At 36.2% G+C, this 20,959-nt stretch overlaps 1 pseudogene; it reads left to right on the top strand.

Annotated features, from left to right (window-relative positions):
- The first annotated feature begins 1,306 nt into the window (after positions 1–1,306).
- Positions 1,307–14,941, top strand: LOC116593603 (annotated as a pseudogene).
- Positions 14,942–20,959: the final 6,018 nt, after the last annotated feature.

Raw genomic sequence — 20,959 nt, 5'->3', positions numbered from 1 at the left:
GCACAACTGATGTATGTTTACTAGCAATATGCAATTTTTTTTATTATACAAATTGTTAAATTGCTTAAATTGTTAAATTGCTTATCCTTTGAAGTTTATTATATATGGAAATGTTAATGAAAATATCAGATATGGCTATAACTCAGCTTTCAAATTTAAAAAAAAATAATTTTGAAAAAATAGGTTAAAATTCACAATCTGTTACAAAAAAAAAAAGTGGAAAATTATGTGCCCTTTCCCCCACTGTCCTCCAATGCCAAAATCTTATAAAACCAAGAAACTGACATTGGTACAATACTATTAACTCAAATACAGATCATACTTAGACTTTACTGGTTTCACAAGCAGTGTGTGTGTGAGAGAGAGAGAGAGAGAAAGAGATCTTATCCTTTTCAATTAACTTAATAAAACTTTACAGTGGTGTGTATTACAGTATAAGAATATGGTTTATGACTGACGGATTTGTAATAACATTTTTCAAGTTCTCTATTTTCAGAATAACATCCTTTAAGTTTGTTTTTCTTTGTTTTTTTTGTACACTCTTGTTGCCATAACATAATGGAGACTTCCAGTTTTAATGCCTGACAGTACCACATGTGATTTCAAACTTCGTTTTGACTTTAATGAGTAAGAGGAGAACTGAGAATCTGTACGTAAGGATGAAATAAAAAGGGAGTTTATCCTGTTCTTTATTTCCCTTAGCAAGTCCTGTGCTGTACAATTAGGCTGTGACCTTTGATGATACAAAATAGCTAATAGCACAATGATTAAATGGGACTTGATCTTTATGAAGTTTTGATTGTTTTCTCAATTCATAGATGATACATCCATCTGAAAGAGCAATCTATGCAAAGATATCAAATAGTATTTTTCATCACCCTGCCTTTTCTCCTTTTGACTTACTTAAGTGGGGAGAAATAGAATGATGGCAGACACTCTGCTAGGAGAAACAGAAAAGTCAGAGAAGACATACACACTGGGCCCCTACCCACATAGAGAACATACCCACTGAATGTAGCACATTACTATTTTTATCAAGGTAAGAATTTCTCTTCTTTTTCTTTTTTATATAGAACAATTTGAAAAAAGAGTAAAGATAGCAGATTTCTCCTTGTTTTTATTTGCACTGTGTGAGACAAAAAAGTAGTGTAAACATTACAATTAACTGGCATTTAGCAGTTACTAAATTCCTAGTAGGTATATCCAGCTAGATTACATTTGGGGGTTAGCTGAAGTTTAAACTTTTAACCTTTAAAATACTTTAAAAATCAGCTTATGAGGTACTTTTTCAATGTTCTACTTAGGCATGGCACTGCGCTATCCTATGGGAAAATGGGTACACAAAAGACTTAATATTCCATATTCGTTCTGATTTTTTTCATGTTTTTAATATATTGCAAGTTACTAAATAGGATGCACTATGTCATAAATATTTGTCTTGTTACACAAAGTGACTGAACTTTATTTTTGAACTTTATTCTAGAAGTTAGGTGAACAGGACAGTGCATGTCCATAGTTATGTTTTACAGATTTTAGCAAAAATGTGATTATGGACCTGAAGAGAAGTAGCAGAGGACTAAAATAATCTGGGGAAGAGGAAATGAGGCCTGATCTTGGACTATTACACTGAGAAGAATGTGAACAGTAGATATCAATGCCAGTTGCAATTTAAATTACTTGAGGATCCTAACAATTACCCATGCTTGACCCTACTCTCTGATATGCTCTTACATGTGCCCAGCCTTTAATCCTAGACCACTAGATTTTTTTTTTTTTTTAAATAAACCTCCCTAGGTGATTCTAATGAGCATTCAGGTTTAGGAATCACTAATGAAGGGTTTTGCACAAGGTGGAACTGAAGAGTTGGGTGAAATGATTGAATGAATCAGAGGAATGCATGGAAGAGAACTCCAGAAGGCCCTGGGCTTACTAATATGGGCTAACTGAGGCTCAATTATGACAGAAAAACCGGGGAAGAGCAAGCATAGTGGCAGGTAGAGACAATGAGTTCATTTTTTCAAGCCTACTAAGTTTAAAGTACCAATGAAACATTCAGGTCATGTCAGATAGGAAATGAACAGGTTTTATTGGATTTGTAATTAGAGGTTATTGTTGATTTTGGAAAGAGCAGTTTCAATGAAGGGCTTATTGTAGAATTGAGCTTTCGTTGGGTTGGACAATGAATAAGAGATTTGCAAGTGGAAATAGCAAACAGACTTCTCTTTGAGGGGTAAAGGAAAAGTATAGTAGTGCTTATGAAGGGGAGGCAGAATCCAAAAAGTGCATTTTTTTTAAATATGGGAGAAAAAAGAGTGTGTTTATTTATGCTGCAAAGGGAGAGGGAGGATGGGGAGTGGTGTGTTAAGAACCTAGAACTGAAAATTAAAAGGAAATGAAAGCAGGGGTACGGAAAGAAAGTCATAATGTGTTAGGGAGAAACAGAACCAAATCCCATAGAAAATCTAATGGGGTGAACAGTGAAGAAGCAATTGGTGCTTAGGTCTTTGGTGACCTTCCACACAACAGTGTCACTAGTGTGGTAGACCATAAATCAAAGAGCAATCATAGGGGTTGATAAGCCCTATGGGTGAGTTTCAGCTTCTACCTGGGCTACTGAGAGAAAGTTAATGACTCCAAGATTATAAATAGATTAATAAGAGAAATTAACCAAGTCATAATATCCTTATTTATAAAGTAAAAACACTTTGTCTCACAGGATTGTTGTGAAGGTTCAATGAGTTAATATATGCAAAGTGCAGTATGTACTACATAGTATTTACTAAATGGTAGTTCTTTATTTGTGAAAGAGGTCAGTTCTGTTCACCCTGAAATTGGTGTAAAAACTGTTGATAGAAAATAATAAAACCATATCATATATGATATAAAAAGTTTTGGGGCCCTGCTGGTATTTGTGCTAAATAGAATGAGAAGATGTAGAGGCACTGCATTTAAACCACCTTTTTTCAGAAATTGTGTGGCTGCAAAGAAGGTTAAAGAGTAACCAGTGGCAGACTAAGTGAAAATACATTTTCTTTGACAGAGACCAGAAAGGTTGACAGCTGAGCAAAAGAAGTAGAGAAGGAGAAATTGATAAAAGAAGGGATTTACTGGGAACAGGTTGGGAATATCAAAGGGAAGGGTTAGTGTGAGAACAACCTATGTTTTTGCTATTAGATAAATGAGCAAAAGTGGATGAAGCTGGGGAGAAATTTAAAAGAGAGGTTAAAGGAAATAATGCCTAGGGGCCTCTGGGCTGAGGGAATGGCAGCACACAGAGGTTTTAAGTAGAGGAGATTTATCTGCTGAGTACACAAGATACAGAGTTTGGTTTAAAATTAAGGCAAACAGAAAATATTTGAAGCAAATGTTGGTGTTTTTAGATACTCAGAGCTCAAAAAGCAGTAAAGTCATAATATAAGGAATTTAATCTGTAGAGATATGTGACTTTTCCATTAGTGTAATGCAGCCTGGACAAAAAATGGTGAATGAATAGTTGGATCATTGGATGAAAATAGGCAAGGTTAAAAGGCTAGCATCTCTTGAGTCCTTACTCTGTGCCAAAAGTTCTAAGACCTTTATAACTTAATCTAATCTTATTTGAGATGTATATCATTGCTACTACCATTCTGTAACAAGAAAACTGGGGCATGGAGAGGTTAAACAGTTTCCCCACTGTCTTGTATTAGTATGTGGCAGAGCCAGGATTTTAACCTCTGTCGTAGTAAATAGTACAGTGTTAGCTTACATGCCATGAAGGAGTATATGATAGGGCTATAAGAAGACTCAGAGGGCTAGTAAAATAAAAGGGAATGGTGTTTATAAATCTAGATGGGGTAGAAACTAGATTTGAAAGTGGCGAGCAGTTTAATTAGAGATAAGGAATAAGGAGAGATCCATTGATTAACAAATATTTTTGTACTCTTGTGTGCCAAGAATTGTGTTAGAAGCAGTGAATAAAATGTAAGTACAGTTGACCCTTGAACAACACATGTGTACTATGGGGGTCCATTTACACGTGGATGTTTTACAATACAGTACTACAAATATGTTTTCTTATGCTTTTCATAACATTTACTTTTCTCTAGTTTTATTGTAAGAATATAGTATATAATATATATAACATAAAATATGTGTTTATAGACTCTTTGTGTTATTGATAAGGCTGTTCAACAATAAGCTATTAGTCAAGTTTCGGGAGAGTCAAAGGTTATACATGAGACTTCAGGTCCAAATTGGTAACATAGGAAGATCCTGAACTCACTTCCTCCATGGACACACCAAATATACACCTATTTATACAGCAAAAGCTGAAAGCTGACTGAACAGCTTCTGTACAACAGAAGACAGACCATGTACAAAATGGGAAGAAAGAGAATCCCCACTCCCAATGTTGCAAACTGAAGTGGGGAGGGATAGTACCAATGGATGTGAGCAGATTCATTAACCCTGGGGCTCACAAAAAGGGCCATGACTTAAAAGGGCAACTTGAATATAAAAAGGATCGAGCCTCAGAACCCTGCCCAGTGGCAGGGTAATTGCTAGAACTCACTTCAGGTCAGAGGGGCTGGCAAATGCCATGGTTTACATTTCCACTCCACCTTGATAGCGTGGGTCCTTGATGACAGGGTTCAGGCACTGTAACTGTCCTGATGCCTCAGTGAGCCCCAGGCCCCTAGTAGATACCAGCCCTGGAGGCCCTCAGGCACAGGGAGAAAAAAGGCATGTTTTAAAAGAGCAACTATAATATACAAAATGCAGGTCCCAAAGTCCCTAAATGGAAGGGGAAATCTACTGAAACTCTCTCCAGGTTGGAGGGGCTGGTGAGCTCAGGAATTGATATTATTACTCCACCATGATAGTGTGGACAAGAGCAATATCCTGGGCCCCTAGCCCACACAAGCCCCAGCCATCACTCTCATCAAGGTGGTGCATACCCAAACACTCATGGGCAGTGCTCACTAAAGCTCCAAATATCTTGCCAAGGTGACAAAGGTGCAAAGGATCCCAGAACACTCCAGACCTGCACCCTTTTGGTTCCAAACAGCTTGCCAGGGCAACCACTGCACAAAGTGCTCCAAGATCTCTGGCTCATGCCTGCCTCAGCTCCAGCTGCCCCACCAGGGCACCCATGTGCAGCACCTGAGGACTCCCTGGCCCATGCCCCATCTCAGTTCCAGCTACTCTGCCAGGGCACCCGTCCCCACCCATACACCTGGCTTGCACCCAGTCCAGTTTCAGCCATATCACCAGGGTGCCCTCTGCATGGAGAGCTCTGGAACTTCCCAGCCTATACCCACTTCAGCTCCAGCCATCCCACCAGTGTGGTCCCAGCACAAACTGCTTCAGGACCCTGAGTCTGCAACCAGGCATACAGAGTCTACATAAAGGATGATGATGATAACAAGCTTATTCCTTCAAGTTTAGGAGAAGTATCTTTTCTGCCTAATTCATAGAAACAAACAAAGTCAATTGAAATGAAGAGCAGAAGGATATGCTCCAAATGAGAGAACTAGACAAAACCTCAAAAATAAACAAACAAACATGTAAATGAAACAGAGATAAGCAATAGGTCTGATAAAGAGTTCAAGGTAATGGTCATAGTGGGGGGCCTGGGTGGCTCAATCAGTTGGGCATCTGCCTTTGGCTCAGGTCATGATCCCAGAGTCCTGGGATCAAGTCCTGCATTGGTCTCCCTGATCGGCAGAGAGCCTGATCCCTCTCTGCTCCTTACCTTGCTCAGGCTCTCTCTCTCTAATGAATAAATAAAATCTTAAAAAAAAAAAAAAGCAATGGTCATAAAGATGCTCACCAAACTGGAGAGAAGAGTAGATAAACTCAGTGAGAACTTCAACAAAGAGATAGAGAATATAATAAAGAACCAATAAGAGTTGAAAAATGCAGTAACTGAAATGAAAAATACACTAGAGGAAATCAATAGTAGATTAGAGATTAAGGAAAGATCAGTGGTCTTCAAGAATGGATAATGAAAACATCCAGACTGAACAGCAAAAAGAAAATAGAATTTTAAAAAATGAGAATAGGTGAAGGGATATCTTAGACAATGTCAAGCAAATAAACATTTGCATTATAGGGGTCCCACAGAAGGGGAAGAGAGAGAGAAAGGGGCAAAAAATATGTATTTGAAGAAATATAGCTGAAAAACCTCCTTAACCTGAGGAAGGAAACAGACATCCAGGTTAAGAAGCACAGAGAGTTACAATCAAGATACACCCAAGGAAGTCCACATCAAAACATATAATAATTGAAATATCAATGATTAAAGATAGAGAAATTTATAAGTAGAAAGAGAGAAGTGACTACTTATATATAAGGTAAATTCTATAAAATTATAGTTGAATTTTCAGCAGGAACTTTAAAGGTCAGAAAAGAGTGGCATGATACATTCAAAATGCTGAAATTAAAAAAAAAATAATCAGGAAGACTACCCAGCAATGACATAATTCATAACTGAAGAAGAGACAAAGAGTTTACCAGACAAATAAATTTAGAGGATCTTATCAGCCCTAAATTGGCCTTATAAGAAATTTGTTAAAGGGACTTCTATCAGTGGAAAAGGTCATAAGTAGAAGAAAATGATGAAAGGAAAGGGGACTCACAAAAAGATGTAAAATACAACAACATATACATAGAATGTAGTGGGGGGATAAAAATAAAGTTGTTTTAGAATGTGTTTGAACTTAAGTGACTACTAACTTAATACAGATTGCTATACACTCAGGATATCATGGTAACCACAAACCAGGAACCTGTAACACATAAAAAAATAAAGAGTAAGAAAGCCAAGCATGTTATTGAATCTCATTAATCACAATGAAAGAGAACAAGAGAAGGAGTAAAGAACTACAAAAACAACCAGGAACAATGGATAAAATGGCAATAAATACATACATATCAATAAGTACTTAAAATGTAAATGGTCTAAATGTTCCAATGAAGACACAGGGTGGCAAAATAGATTAAAAAACAAGACACATCTAGATGCTGCCTACAAGAACAGACTGAAAGTGAAAAGATAGAAGAAGATTATATGTGCAAATGAAAGTGAGGAAAAAAGGCAGAGCAGCAATACTTATATCAGATAAAATGGATTTTAAAACAAAGACTGTAACAAGAGACAAAGAAAGGCACTATATAATAATAATGGGATCAATACAGCAAGAGGATGTAGCAATTGTAAATATGTACCCAACATAGGAGCACCTTAAAACACACAGCAAATATTGACATACATGAAGGGAAAAACTGATAATAATACAATAATAGGGGACTTCACAACCCACTTACAGCAAGAGATACATCATTCAGGCAATAAAATCAATAAGAAAACAATCTTTGAATGACACATTAGAACAGATATACGTAAAAGATATATACAGAACATTCTATTGATCAACAACAGCATACACATTATTTTCAAGTGCATGTGGAACACTCTCCAGGTCAGAGTACACCTTAGGCCACAAACCAATCTCTGTATATTTAAGAAGACTGAAATAATATCAAGTGTCTTTCCCAACTGCAACTGTATGAAACAATTACATGGAAAAAAACTGGATAAAACACTATCACATAAAGGCTAAACAATATGCTACTAAACAACCAATGGGTCAATGAAAAACTCAAAGAGGAAGTAAAAAAAGAATGTGAGACAAATGAAAATGAAACAATGGTACAAAATTTTGAGAAACAGCAAAAGCAATTCTAAGAGGGAAATTTATAGCCTACCTCAAGAAATGAGAAAAATCTCGGATAAACAATTCAACCTCACACAATTTAACCTCAAACCTCTTGTTTGAACAAGAACAAACAAGGCTCAAAGGAAGTAAAAGGAAGGAAATAATAAAGATCAGAATGAAAATAAAGATAGAGGCAAAAACACATGAGAAAAGATCAATGAAACCAAGAGCTGGTTCTATGAAAAGATAAAAATGATCAGTCTTCAGTCAGTCTCATCAAGAACAGAGAGAGGAACCAAATAAGTAAAATCAGAAATGAACCATGAGAGACTATGGACTCTGAAAAACAATCTGAGGGGTTTGAAGTGGTGGGGGGGTGGGAGGTTGGGATACCAGGTGGTGGGTATTATGGAGGGCACAGATTGCATGGAGCACTGGGTGTGGTGCAAAAATAATGAATACTGTTATGCTGAAAATAAATAAAAAATAAATTTTAAAAAAAGAAATAGGGAAAATAAGAGATGATACCACAGAGACACAAAGAAATATGAGACTACTATGAAAAATTGTATGGCAAATAACTCGAGAACCTAGAAGAAATTGATAGAAACATGCAACCTTCCAAAACTAAAATCAGAAGAAATAGAAAATTTGAACAGACTAATTACTAACAAAAAATGCATTGATAATCAACAAGATCTTAACAAATAGAAGACTGAGACAAGATGGCATCACACATGAATTCTATTGAACATTTGAAAAAAAAAATTAATACCAATTCTTCTCAAACTATTCCAAAACATAAAGGAGGAAGGATAGGTTCCAAACACATTCTATGCATTCAGAATTACCCTGATATCAAAACCAGATAAAAACTGTACCAAAAGGGTGCCTGGGTGGCTCAGTGGGTTAAAGCCTCTGCCTTCGGCTCAGGTCATAGTCTCAGGGTCCTGGGATCGAACCTCACATCAGGCTTTCTGCTCAGCAGCGAATCTTCTTCCTCCTCTCTCTCTGCCTGCCTCTCTACCTACTTGTGATCTCTTTCTGTCAAATAAATAAATAAAATCTTAAAAAAAAAAACTGTACCAAAAAAAAAGAAAGAAAAAAAGAAAAGAAAGAAGTACAGTCCAATATCCCTGATGACCATGATGTGAAAGTCCTCAACAAAGTATTAGCGAACCAAATTTGACAATGCATTAAAAAGACTTCACCACAATCAAGTGGGATTTATTCTGGGAGTGCAAAAATGGTTGAATATTTGCAAATCAGGCAGTGGGCTCTGGGCTGCCGGGGTCAATAAAGGATCTCAAGATCACTGGGTGAAAACTTGCTCTAAGAACCACCAACTGGGTAGCTTTTGTGGGGATCATACCCCAAAAACCAGAAGCCATTGCTAACTCCCCGAAATCCTGGAATGAGACACTTACCTCCAGGTTGGCTACTCTCCCTGAGAAACCACCCAGGCTCACTACAAGGTCAATGTGGTAAAGAATGGCTTGGTAGATGACTTTGAGAAGTTTAATGCCCTGAAGTTTCCTGTGCCAGAGGATAAATGTACTGTTTAGGTGGATGCTGAAGAAAAAGAAGATGTAAAAAGTTGTGCTGAGTTTTTGTCTCTCAAAGACCAGGATTGAGGAATATGAAAAAAAGCTGGAGAGGATGAGGAACATAATTCTATTTGATCAGGTGACCATTGAGGACCTGAATGAAGTCTTCCCAGAATCCAAATTAGACAAGAAGTATCCCTATTGGCCTCAAAGTCAATTGAAAATTTATAAACTTGAGATGGGGAGAAAGTTCTGGCCCTTGTATTATAAAAGTTGGACATTAAAAATAACGATAAGGTCAAAAAAATTTGTAGATCAATGTGATACACCACATTAACAAAATGAAGGATAAAAATCACATGATTATCTCAAGAGATGTAGAAAAAATGTCTGAAAAATTCAACATCCATTCATGATAAAAACTTTGAATGAAGTGGGTTTAGAGGGAACATACCTCAACATAATACAGGCCATATATGACATACTCACAGATAACATCATACTCAGTGTGAAAACCTAAGAGGTTTTCCTCTTAGATCAGGTGCAAGACAAGAATGTCCACCCTCATCACTTTTATTCAATATAGTATTGGAAATCCTAGCCATAGCAATTAGACAAGAAAAAAATATATAAGATATCCTAGTTGGTAAGGTAAAAATACAACTGTCATTACTTAGAGATGACATGATACTGTACAGAGAAAACTCTTAAGACTCTATCAAGAAACTATTGGAAGTAATAAGGAATTTCATAAATTTGCAGGATACAAAATTAATATACATAAATTTGTTGCATTTCTGTACATTAATAACAAAGTACCAGAAAAAGAAATCAAGAAGAAATTCCATTTACAATTGCACAGAAAAAATAAAATACCTAAGAATCAACCAAGGAGGTACAATAGTCATACTCTAAAAACAGTAAAACACCGATGGAAAAAACAAAACAAAACAACAACCCTGAAAGCAACACAAATAAATGCAAAGATCTAACATGTTCATGCATTGGATGAATTGATAACTGTTAAAATGTCCATACTACCCAAAGCAATCTACAGATTCAAAGCACTCTCCATCAAAATAACAAAATAACAGCATTTCTCATAGAACTAAAACAAGTAATACTAAACTTTGTACGGAACCAGAAGACTTCAAAGAGCCAAAGCTATTCTGAGAAAGAAAAACAAAGCTGGATGTATCACAATCCCAAATTTTAAGATATACTACAAAGCTACAATAATCAAAGCAGTATGGTATTCATACAAAAACAGATACATAAATCAATAGAACAGAATAGAGAATTCAGAAATAAACCCATGCTTATATGGTTAACTAATAAATGATAAAGGAGGCAAGAATATACAATGGGGAAAAGACAATCTCTCCAAAAAATGGTGCTGAGAAAACCTGACAGCTACATGCAAAAGAATAAAACTGCAGTAATTTCTTATACCATATGCAAAAATAAACTCAAAATGGATTTAAGACCTAAATGTGAGACCTGAAACCATAAACTCCTAAAAGAAAACACAGGCAGGCACCTGGCTGGCTCAGTCGGTTAAATGTCAGTCTTTGGCTCAGGTAATGATCTCAAGGTCCTGGGATCAAGCCTCAGTGAGGAGTCTACTTCTCCTGCTCCTTCTGCCTCTCCCCCGCAACTCATGCTCTCTTTCTTTCAAATAAATAAATGAAATAACAACTACTGGCCTATACTAAAATAATTTGCATAGCAAAGGAAACCACCAATAAAACAAAAAGGCAATCAATTTAATGGGAGACGATATTTTCAAGTGATTTATCTGATAGGAGTTATATCCAAAATATATAAAGAATTTCTATAACTAAACATCCAAAACACCAATAATCTGATTAAAAAATGGGCAGAGGAACTGAATGGACATTTTCCAAAGCTGACATACAGATTGTCAACAGACATATGAAAAGATGCTCAACATCACTAATCATCAGGGAAATGCAAATCAAAACAACAATGAAATAGTATTCTATACCAGTTGGAATGGCTAGTACCCCAAAAGTAAGAAACAACAAGTGTTGGCAAGAATGTAAAGAAGTCTATGTACATTGCTGGTTTGACGTAAATTAGTGCAGCCACTGAGGAAAACAGTATGGGTGTTCCTTAAAACTTAAAAATAGAATTACCATATTATCCAGCAATTCCGCCACTGGCTATTTACCCAAGGAAACAGAAACACTAATTTGAAAAGATATATGCACCCCAGTGTTTACTGAAGTATTATTTACAACAGCTAAGATATGGAAGCAATTTAAGTGTCTGTTGAAAGATGAATGGATGAAGATGTGGTATAAAAATATATATAAATACACACACACACACACACACACACACATTGGAATACTGCTTAGCCAAAAGAAAGAATAAGACCTTTCCATTTGAATAATACATTATACGTTAGTTAAGAAAAAAAAGATCTTGCCATTTGCAACAACATGAATGACTTAGAGGATATTATGCTATGTGAAAGAAGTCAGACAGAAAAAGACAAATGCCATATGATTTCACCTACATTTGGATTCTAAAACATGAAAACAAACAAAAGCAGAAACTGACCCATAAACATAGACAACAACCTAGAGACTGCCGAGGGGAGAGGGGATGGGAGGTATAGGCTTCCATTTTTAGAATGTTTAAGTCACAAGGGTGAAAGGTACAGCATAAGGAAAGAGTCAGTGGTGTTACAGCAGTGTTGCATGGTGACAGATGGTAGCTACAACTGTGAACATAACATAATGTTCAGAGTCACTGAATCACTGTTTTTCACCTGACCCTAATGTAATAATATGCCAACTATACTTCAATTTAAAAAAAAAAGTTATATATTGATTTTTGACTGCAGATGAGGTTGGTGTCTCTAACCCCTGCATTGTTCAAGTGTCAAATGTAGTAAGCTTTACCTTCTTTTTCAAATGATATCCCCTTCCCTCCTTGGGAGGGGTAATAAACAGATTTTGAAACCACTTATTTTAAGAATCCGCAGATAGATTCTGTGAGGCACTGAGGTTACATAGCAGCACTGGAGAGAGGAACAGCTGAATGCAAAATGGGAAAATGAAGAGCACAGAGATACAATACTTTAGAAGTCTATTGTTTTGATGGGGATAGACATGTATTAATAATTGGAAACCTCAACAATACCTGAGTATTTTCCAAAAAAAAAGACTAACAAATAGATTGTATTCTGTATTAAAGGTTTACCTTTCATTCCTTTTTTTTAAGGTTTACCTTTGATTCTTAATTGGAAGTGAAATTTCCTTTTATTGTGTCCCACTGTCATGCATCAAAGGGCAATCTGTGAGAGTGACGCATCAGTTATCCACTGCTGTGTAATATACAACTCTAAACTGGACAGCATAAAACAATACCTCTCAATTATTACTCCCAAGTCTATGGGTCAGCTGGGAGATTCTGCTGGTCTTGGCTGGGCTCACACTCCTGACTGCTGGGAGCTGTGGATGGACAGACAGTGCTGTTTGTCTAGATTCTCACATGTTTTGGGGGTATCTTGCTGTATGTACCTAACCTACCATTATCTTAGCTGGAGTAACTGGACTACTTCCAAGTGGTGTCTCACCTTTTACCAGCTTAGCTTGACCTGTTCTCATGGCAAAGAAAGCAAGGTTTTTAGATGATAAAGTTAGACAGGGAAAGGCTCAGGACTGGGATACTCACTTTGGCTATATTCTATTGTCCAAATCAAGTCATAAAGGTAGCTCGTATTTTGGGGTGGAGAAGAAGACTCCACCACTTAGTGAAGGTTGCTGCAAAGTCACAGTGCAAGGCTAGATGCAGGAAAAGATGAAGAACTGGGGCCATTTGTTCGATCACCACTAGTGGCTTCATGCTAGTTTTCAATGCCAACTTTGCTTGCTCCTCTGCGTAATCTTTTCCAACCTAATGTGATTTTGATACACATCGACTTTAAATTCTTCAAGGGCTCTCCACTGTCCTGATATGAAATCTATACTCTATCAATCATAAATGGCATCCCATTAACTGGCTCCTGCCTACTTCTTATCCCCCTCCCCTATACTTATACAACTAATGTTGTCACACCCATGTTCTTGTATGTACTTCTTCGAACCCATCTGTTCCTACAAATACTCATTTTGCCTCTGAAGCTGGACTTTCTCCATCCCCCTCCAAGCCATTTCCAGTTAGCTCTTTCTCATATATGTACGTTTAAATTCTCCAATTCTGTTGATAACTAATATTTCCATCATAAAATTAAGTGAATAAATTTTGAGATGCTATCAGAAGATTAATATTGGTAAAACAGTTTTAAACAGTCTTACAGTCTTCCTAGAACTAGATTCCCAACAAGGACTTAATTCAGGAATCTATAAAGGGTAGTTTGTATTAAATATTTAATCTTAGTTTTTTCTGTTTTTTCCCCCTGTTTATATTTCATAATTTGTATTGAAAATATTTTACCTAGATTTTTTCTATAGTGCTTGTGAGGTAATTATCTGTAACCCATTTTAAAATCCTCTTTTTTTTTTTTGGTGAAATTATTTTCATATCAGACAGAAAAAAAAATACTATCGAGCTTTCCTTTACAGTGTGTCACTCCACCAAGCCTCCCTGACCCCCAAAGCAGATGTTAAGTGCCTTTTCTGCATGCTCCCATTGCTTTCTGCTACAGTTTCTTTGTTTGCTGTCTGGCTAACTCCTGTGATCCTTGTCTTTTCCTCTTGATAATCTTACTGTGTAACAGTGCCTGGGATGCAGCAGGAGATCAAGACATTGCTTATTAAGTGAATCATTGCATGATTTAATGTAACTACATAGGTCCATTTAGTAATAACTGAGTTTGCTTCTTGTTGATTGACTAACTTGTTCCTTATTCAAAATGCTGAGTATCAGCTGTTAGGAAAGATTCTGGCAAATGGAGCATGATAGTGATTTGTAGTGCAAATGTCACGTTAATTCTTTTTGTTTTCTGGCTGATAGTTAGATCTCTTGTACTATGCATCAAAAATGTCACAGCTAAACAATCTGAGGGATTAAATGGTTCCTGATGATTTCCCTGCTGCTAAATGTCAGAAAGATATTACCTAGCCATGGTTGTCAGCTTCGCTGGTGAGTTCCCATGGAAAGCACTTCCTCTTTTTTTAGTTTGAAGACATAAGAAACACACTCAAATTACAATTTAAGAGTTATTTGCTCTAGAGTATACAATCTGTTGCTATTTCATTGTCAGTCATTTCAAATGTTTTACTAAAATTGTCACCAACACTGGTCACCGTTTATTTTCACCTTCAGTGCTCTTTTTGTGAATTTCTTTTATGCTAAACTTTTATCAAGATGATTTTAGGATTTCTAAAATTTTATATTGTTTCATAATGACCTAATGATGCATATTGCCAGCATCTCTAAACACTAATCGCAGCTTAAATATTTTTATTGCTTTAATTATTTCTGGTAGCACTCTTCATGATATTATGTGAAACTCATTGGACCCTTCCTCATTTCACCTCTGGCTTACCTTCTTGTCTTATGACTCCTATTTAGTTTTTAAAAAGTTAAAATGGTCCCTCTTCTCATTCAAAAGACTCATTATCAGAACAGTTTGGACGAGAACCTTGTGGCAGTTGTGAAAGGGAAAATATGGGATATCGCTTAGCATCTCTTACAGGTTTACTGAAAAAGAATACTTGAGAATGGATTATAGATAATTACTTCACAAGGAGCATTTGAAATCCAATTACAAGATTTCTTATTTAAGTAGAAAAAGAAAAAGAAAGAAAACTTTCACGCTTAATTCAATGTAGTGTTGTATTTTGCAGAATGAGTCCATCCTGGGGGTTTAACTGTGGGAAGACTTTGTGATAGCACCGTCTTCCTATAACAGGATTCTGCAGATAGCTTATGATGAATCTCCTATATGTGTTCATTTAATTTCAGGGGTTGCTGCACTAAACAATAAACCGAATTTGAAAGGCCGAATCCGGATATATCTTGTCACTTTTTGTCCCCCAGTCAGTTCAATCAAATGTCATTCTATTCAATTGAATATAGATAGGGTGAATTTCAAGTAAGAGAAAAATCCAACCTGAGTGACAGATTTTCTCTTAAAGTTACTTTTGTTTGATTTTATTTATTTTTTCTTTCTTTTTTGTGAAACCACACAATGAAAATTAAAACCAGAATGTCAATTCAACTCTTGCCTGCTGCTTCTGACTCAGGCTTTTGGATCAGTGAAACCAGTTGCTCTCATGTGGTCATACAGGTTGGGCACTGTACAAATACAGTGAGTACCATTACATATATCATTATGGAGATGTCAGTCCCTAGGAATTGTGCCGTGTCTACTTTGCGTAACTGTAAACAGTTTCTCCATCATGAAAGAGGTACTGCCTTCTGTTTTGGTTTCAAAAAAATGCAAAGAGTAAAACTGACAGAGATTTTCAATTAGTGATTTAGGCTTTTTTTTTTTTTTTTTTTTTAAGGGAATCTGGGCCATAAACTGATAAATTGTGACCCTAGGCAAGCAGATAACTTAACTTCTTCAGGCCTCAATTTTCTTATCTGTGAAAGATAAGTAAAATATCTTGTTTTCTCTGCTATCCAGAGACATTGTGAAGATTAAGTGAGAGGTTGGTTAATTCTCTGCAAAGTTAAAAATGCTAGGCAAATGTGTTTTAATATTGTCATTATGAGAATGTGCCAGGGAAGACACATGGCACTTGACGATCTTAGTGAAATCTGTATAACATCTTCTATCAATGAGAGGTATATACACTATATTTTTAATTAAAACAAGGTCATATGCTATGGTTCTTACAAGGTTTTCATATTATAACTACTAGAAGCATGTCATGTTTTTAACATTTATAGATTTAAATAAATATGGTAGGTGTATGGCATTCTTATGCTATTCTAAGGACTGAGTCACATTATATTTTATTTTCTTATTCCTAATTAGAAATGATTATTTTTCTTCCAAAGGCCATCTTTATGTCAGTTAGCGGTCTCAATTTAAAGATAAAATTTAAACAACAGTTTAATTTAAGTATGTGCAAACATTTATTAGGAAGGGCCCACATGTCATATGTGGTTTTAAGACTTCTACAAATTTCTTCTACAAATTTTCGCTCATTTATTGCTCACAGTCACTTCATGAAGTAGGTATATTATTGTCTGCATTTTGCTGATGAGAAATTAAAGCAGCAGAGGTTAAGTAGTTTGCACAGATCACATAGCTAGTAACTGGTAGAACGGGATTCAAATCCTGGATGTCTATCTGGCTACGAAGTCTGTGGCTCCTAAGCACTGACTTGTTATCAGTCAGGACTGTTATCAGTCCTTTAGTTGTGTTTAGGAAAACACTATAAATCATATGGGTTATATGTAGAGATGCATATAATTTCGAGGTCAGTTGATTTGAGTGCTGTACAAATAAGGCTAGGGTTGAAGGCCATATTTTCATGGAGAACTTTCCATGTAGATCAACACTATTTGTTTATGCCGGTAATATCTCCTGTGGACTATAAAAAGTAAAAGAAAATATGGGCAAATATTCAACATCCCCTGCGCCCCCCTCCCTGCCCCTGGTGAGTCATCATATATTCTCTACTCCTGACCACATGTCTTATTTGAATATTCACAAAACTAGGCTAGCACATGGGATACTATCATAAGCTGAGGTTTTTCCTCATCCAGTTTAATATTCCTAAGCAAATGTCTTATTACTGGGAGGCAAAATTTACATCAAATAAGAACAAAGTACCGTATGGAGGTTTATGTGTCTTTAAAAAATATATATATGTACCTTAGTCATGTTTCACTGTAGCTACGCTAATACTATTGTCAAAGAAAATCTATGTAACTTGAAATTATTTTGTAACTTAGAATAGGATACACCTACTCTTTGTGCCATTATCCATCCATTATTATTCTTTCAATCTTTGGAAATCAAAACTACATTTACTATCCCTGGTCTTCCAGTGCTTCCACATTATCCATGATGAGTCAATGATTACCCTTCAAGGGTTTGGCACTGTAATCTAGGAATTCTTTCAGTAGTTTTGAAAGACAGTCCATGTCAAATAGAGTTATTAATCCATTAAAACAATCTCTACCCTCATATATGCCTGAGGCCTTATTCCTAATGTTCCAATTATTCCTCTACAATAGAGATTATTTCTTTTGGGAGAGCAGACAGACCTACAACAGAAATTAAAGAGATATATGGTATTTTAAAACATACCTACTGTAATATTGTACCTTTGATTTATTTAACTTCATTTGCTATTTACTGGAGTCATGTGGGAATATATATAATCACTAAGTTTACAGAGACATTGATTCAGATATATATAAGTAACTATCTGAGGGCTATAAAGCCAGTAAGTAAATCACTAAATATCAAATCTAAATCTCCCAAGACTCCAAATTTTCTATTTTATTTTGCAAATCTCTCTCCATCACCATTTAACATGTAAGCAGCGAGCCAAAACAGAGATTTGGGTTTTTAGAGAAATTAAAGATCCTGTTTAGTTTTATAAGTATTTTCCACATGTCTCAGTTCTTGACTTAATATTTATACAAGCAGATTATATATATCTAGAATAGATTTATACAAATATATTCTTAAAGTACTCTCATCTTTTGCACATTTGTTTTTTAAGTAATTTGGAGCTCATTGTAGAGTTCTCTGTGTAGTTCTGCCAGTATTTTTAGGTAAATTTTCCTACCCCATTTTTAATTTCTCAGTCATTCTTGAACAAACTTTTCTTTCAGTTTAAAGGAATCCACCAATATCTCTAAGAATTCCTAGAGACAAACTTTGATCCACTCAAAAACGGCCGCAAGTATTTTTATTACATCCAGAACTAATCCAGTCACTCAAGATTCCTTTGATTCACATAAAAAGTAAAGATCAATTGTAATTGTGAAGGTTGCCTTCACTTAGAATCAGTTGTTAAGGTTGAAAATTTATAATGTTTGGACAATGGTAATTTATGTCAGTATATTGTTTATTTTATGGAGGCTATCTTTAAAAGATAAACTATCACTCAAGACAGGCTAAGTCCTTTTACATTACTGGATTCTGATTTTGTAGGTGCAATGAAGCACATATAAGATTTTAACTTTCAAAGAGCTGTCATTTCATTTAAATCATTAAGGGTATTCAATAAAATATTTTAAAAATATAATATAGTATATGGGTATATAAGGGTATAATATAATATAATATAAGGATATAATATAAAAATATAAGAAATATAAGGGTATTCAATAAAATATATTAAATATTTATTCAAAGATTAATACCCAGTATAAATACATAGAATTGGAGATTTTCTAAGTTAGATTAGTAATTATGACAACCTAATTACTTTTAGGAACTCTATATGTGAATTTTATAGGAGATTCAATTTCTCGATCCATGACAATGATGCAAATTTTTCACTGTTTAGACTTTCTTTCTAAACAATAACATCCATGCTGATGACTTCAAATATGTGTATTTTTAGCCCTGTTCTTGCCTTTGACTTCTAAGATCATTATTCCAACACTCTACTAGAGATTCTCACTCAGCTATCTAATTGGTATTTTAAACACAACATGAGCAAAACAAACCATTCTTTCTTCTTCCTTCAGTCTCTTCTAATATTATAACCACCATATATATCCCGTTTTTCATGGTACTTAGTCATTTTTAAATTTTCTCTCATTTCTTCTCCCATTTCATCAGCAAGTGCTATTCACTCTATAGCTCCAAATACTCTGAATCTATTTTCATTTATCTTTACTTCCATCATGCTAGTCCAATTCAGCCTTATCTCTTAAGTAAATGAAAAATTTCTTAATTGGTCACTCCATTCCTATACAGACCCCTGACTATAATCCATTCTGCACACAACAGCCAGAATAAACTTTAAAGAATAAATCTACCTTTCAAAAAACTGTGCTGGGGCAATTGTACCCTCATAGGAAAACAAACCAACAAACAGAGAAAACAAACAAAAAAAAAACCCCCTAACCTAAACTTCATACCATAACAAAAATTAAAAGAGATTACACACTTAAATGTAAAATGTAAAGCAATAGAAATTTTTTTTTTAAATGGGAGGGAAAAAAATAAAAATAAATAAATAAAGTGTGAGAAATATTTAGGATTTTGATTTAGGTGAGTAAATCTTAGATTTAGGACTAAAACATGATCCATGAAAGGAAGAACTCATTAACTGGGACCTCATCAAAATTAAAAACTTTGGTTTTGTAGAAGACCATGTAAAAAGGCTGAGGAGATGGCTAAGAGATTTGGAGAAAATATTTTCAAACCACATATCCAACAGATGACTAGTATCTAGAATATATGAAGGGCTCTCAAAATTCAACAGTACAGGTTCTGACTCAAGATTGCACATACAAGGGAGGAGTCAAGATGGCGGAGAAGTAGCAGGCTGAGACTACTTCAGCTAGCAGGAGATCAGCTAGATAGCTTATCTAAAGATTGCAAACACCTGCAAATCCATCAGCAGATTGAAGAGAAGAAGAACAGCAATTCTAGAAAGAGAAAAACAACCACTTTCTGAAAGATAGGCCTGGCGGAGAAGTGAATCCAAAGGACAGGAAGATAGACCCCGGGGGGAGGGGCCGGCTCCCAGCAAGCGGCAGAGCAAAGGAGCACAAAATCAGGACTTTTAAAGGTCTGTTCCGGGGCGCCTGGGTGGCTCACTGGGTTAGGCCACTGCCTTCGTCTCAGGTCATGAACCCAGGGTCCTCGGATCGAGCCCCACATCGGGCTCTCTGCTCAGCAGGGAGCCTGCTTTCTCCCCTCTCTCTCTACCTGCCTCTCTGCCTACTTGTCATCTCTCTCTGTCAAATAAACAAATAATCTTTAAAAAAAAAGAAAAAAAAATGTCTGTTCTGCTGACGGACATCACTCCAGAGGCTAAACCGGGGTGAAGCCCACACGGAGTCAGCGTGGCCTCAGGTCCCACAGGGTCACAGAAGAATCGGGGGTGTCTGAGTGTTGCAGAGCTTGCGAGTATTGGAACCGGAAAGCTGGCTACAGAGACAGAGCTGACAGTAAGATCACAGCTCAGGGTTACCTTGAACCAGCCGCAGGCTCCGTGAGCTCGGAGCGCGACCGGAGGTCAGGCAGATGGGAGTTACTGGGCGCTGTTCTCTGAGGGCGCACTGAGGAGTGGGGCCCCGGGCTCTCGGCTCACCTGGGCCGGAGACCAGGAGGCCGCCATTTGTATTCCCCTCCTCTGGAACTCTACAGAAAGCGCTCAGGGATCAAAAGCTCCAGAAAGCAAACCCGAGCAGTTTACTCAGCCCAGCCCCTGGTAAGGGCGGTGCATTTCTGCCTGGGGCAAAGACACTTGAGAATCACTACAACAGGCCCCTCCGCCAGAAGATCAACAAGAAATCCAGCCAAGACAAAGTTCACCTACCAAAGAGTGCGGTTTCAATACCAAGGAGAGCAGCAGAATTCCAGAGGAGGAGAAAGCAGAGCACAGAACTCATGGCTTTCTCCCTGTGATTTTTTAGTCTTGCAGTTAGTTTAATTTTTTTCTTTTTCATTTTTTTCTCTTCTTCTGATAAAATTTTTTTTAACTTTTACCCTTTTTTAACGTTTTTTAACTAGTTTATCTAATATCTCTCTATATATTTTTTATACTTTTCTTTATTCGTTTTCTTTGTAAAATTCTTTTCTTT

Source organism: Mustela erminea, chromosome 6 (assembly GCF_009829155.1).
Source record: "Mustela erminea isolate mMusErm1 chromosome 6, mMusErm1.Pri, whole genome shotgun sequence".
NCBI classification, from domain to species: Eukaryota; Metazoa; Chordata; class Mammalia; order Carnivora; family Mustelidae; genus Mustela; species Mustela erminea.
Note: the sequence above shows the minus strand (reverse complement) of the source record. Positions and strands in the feature narration are given on the sequence as shown.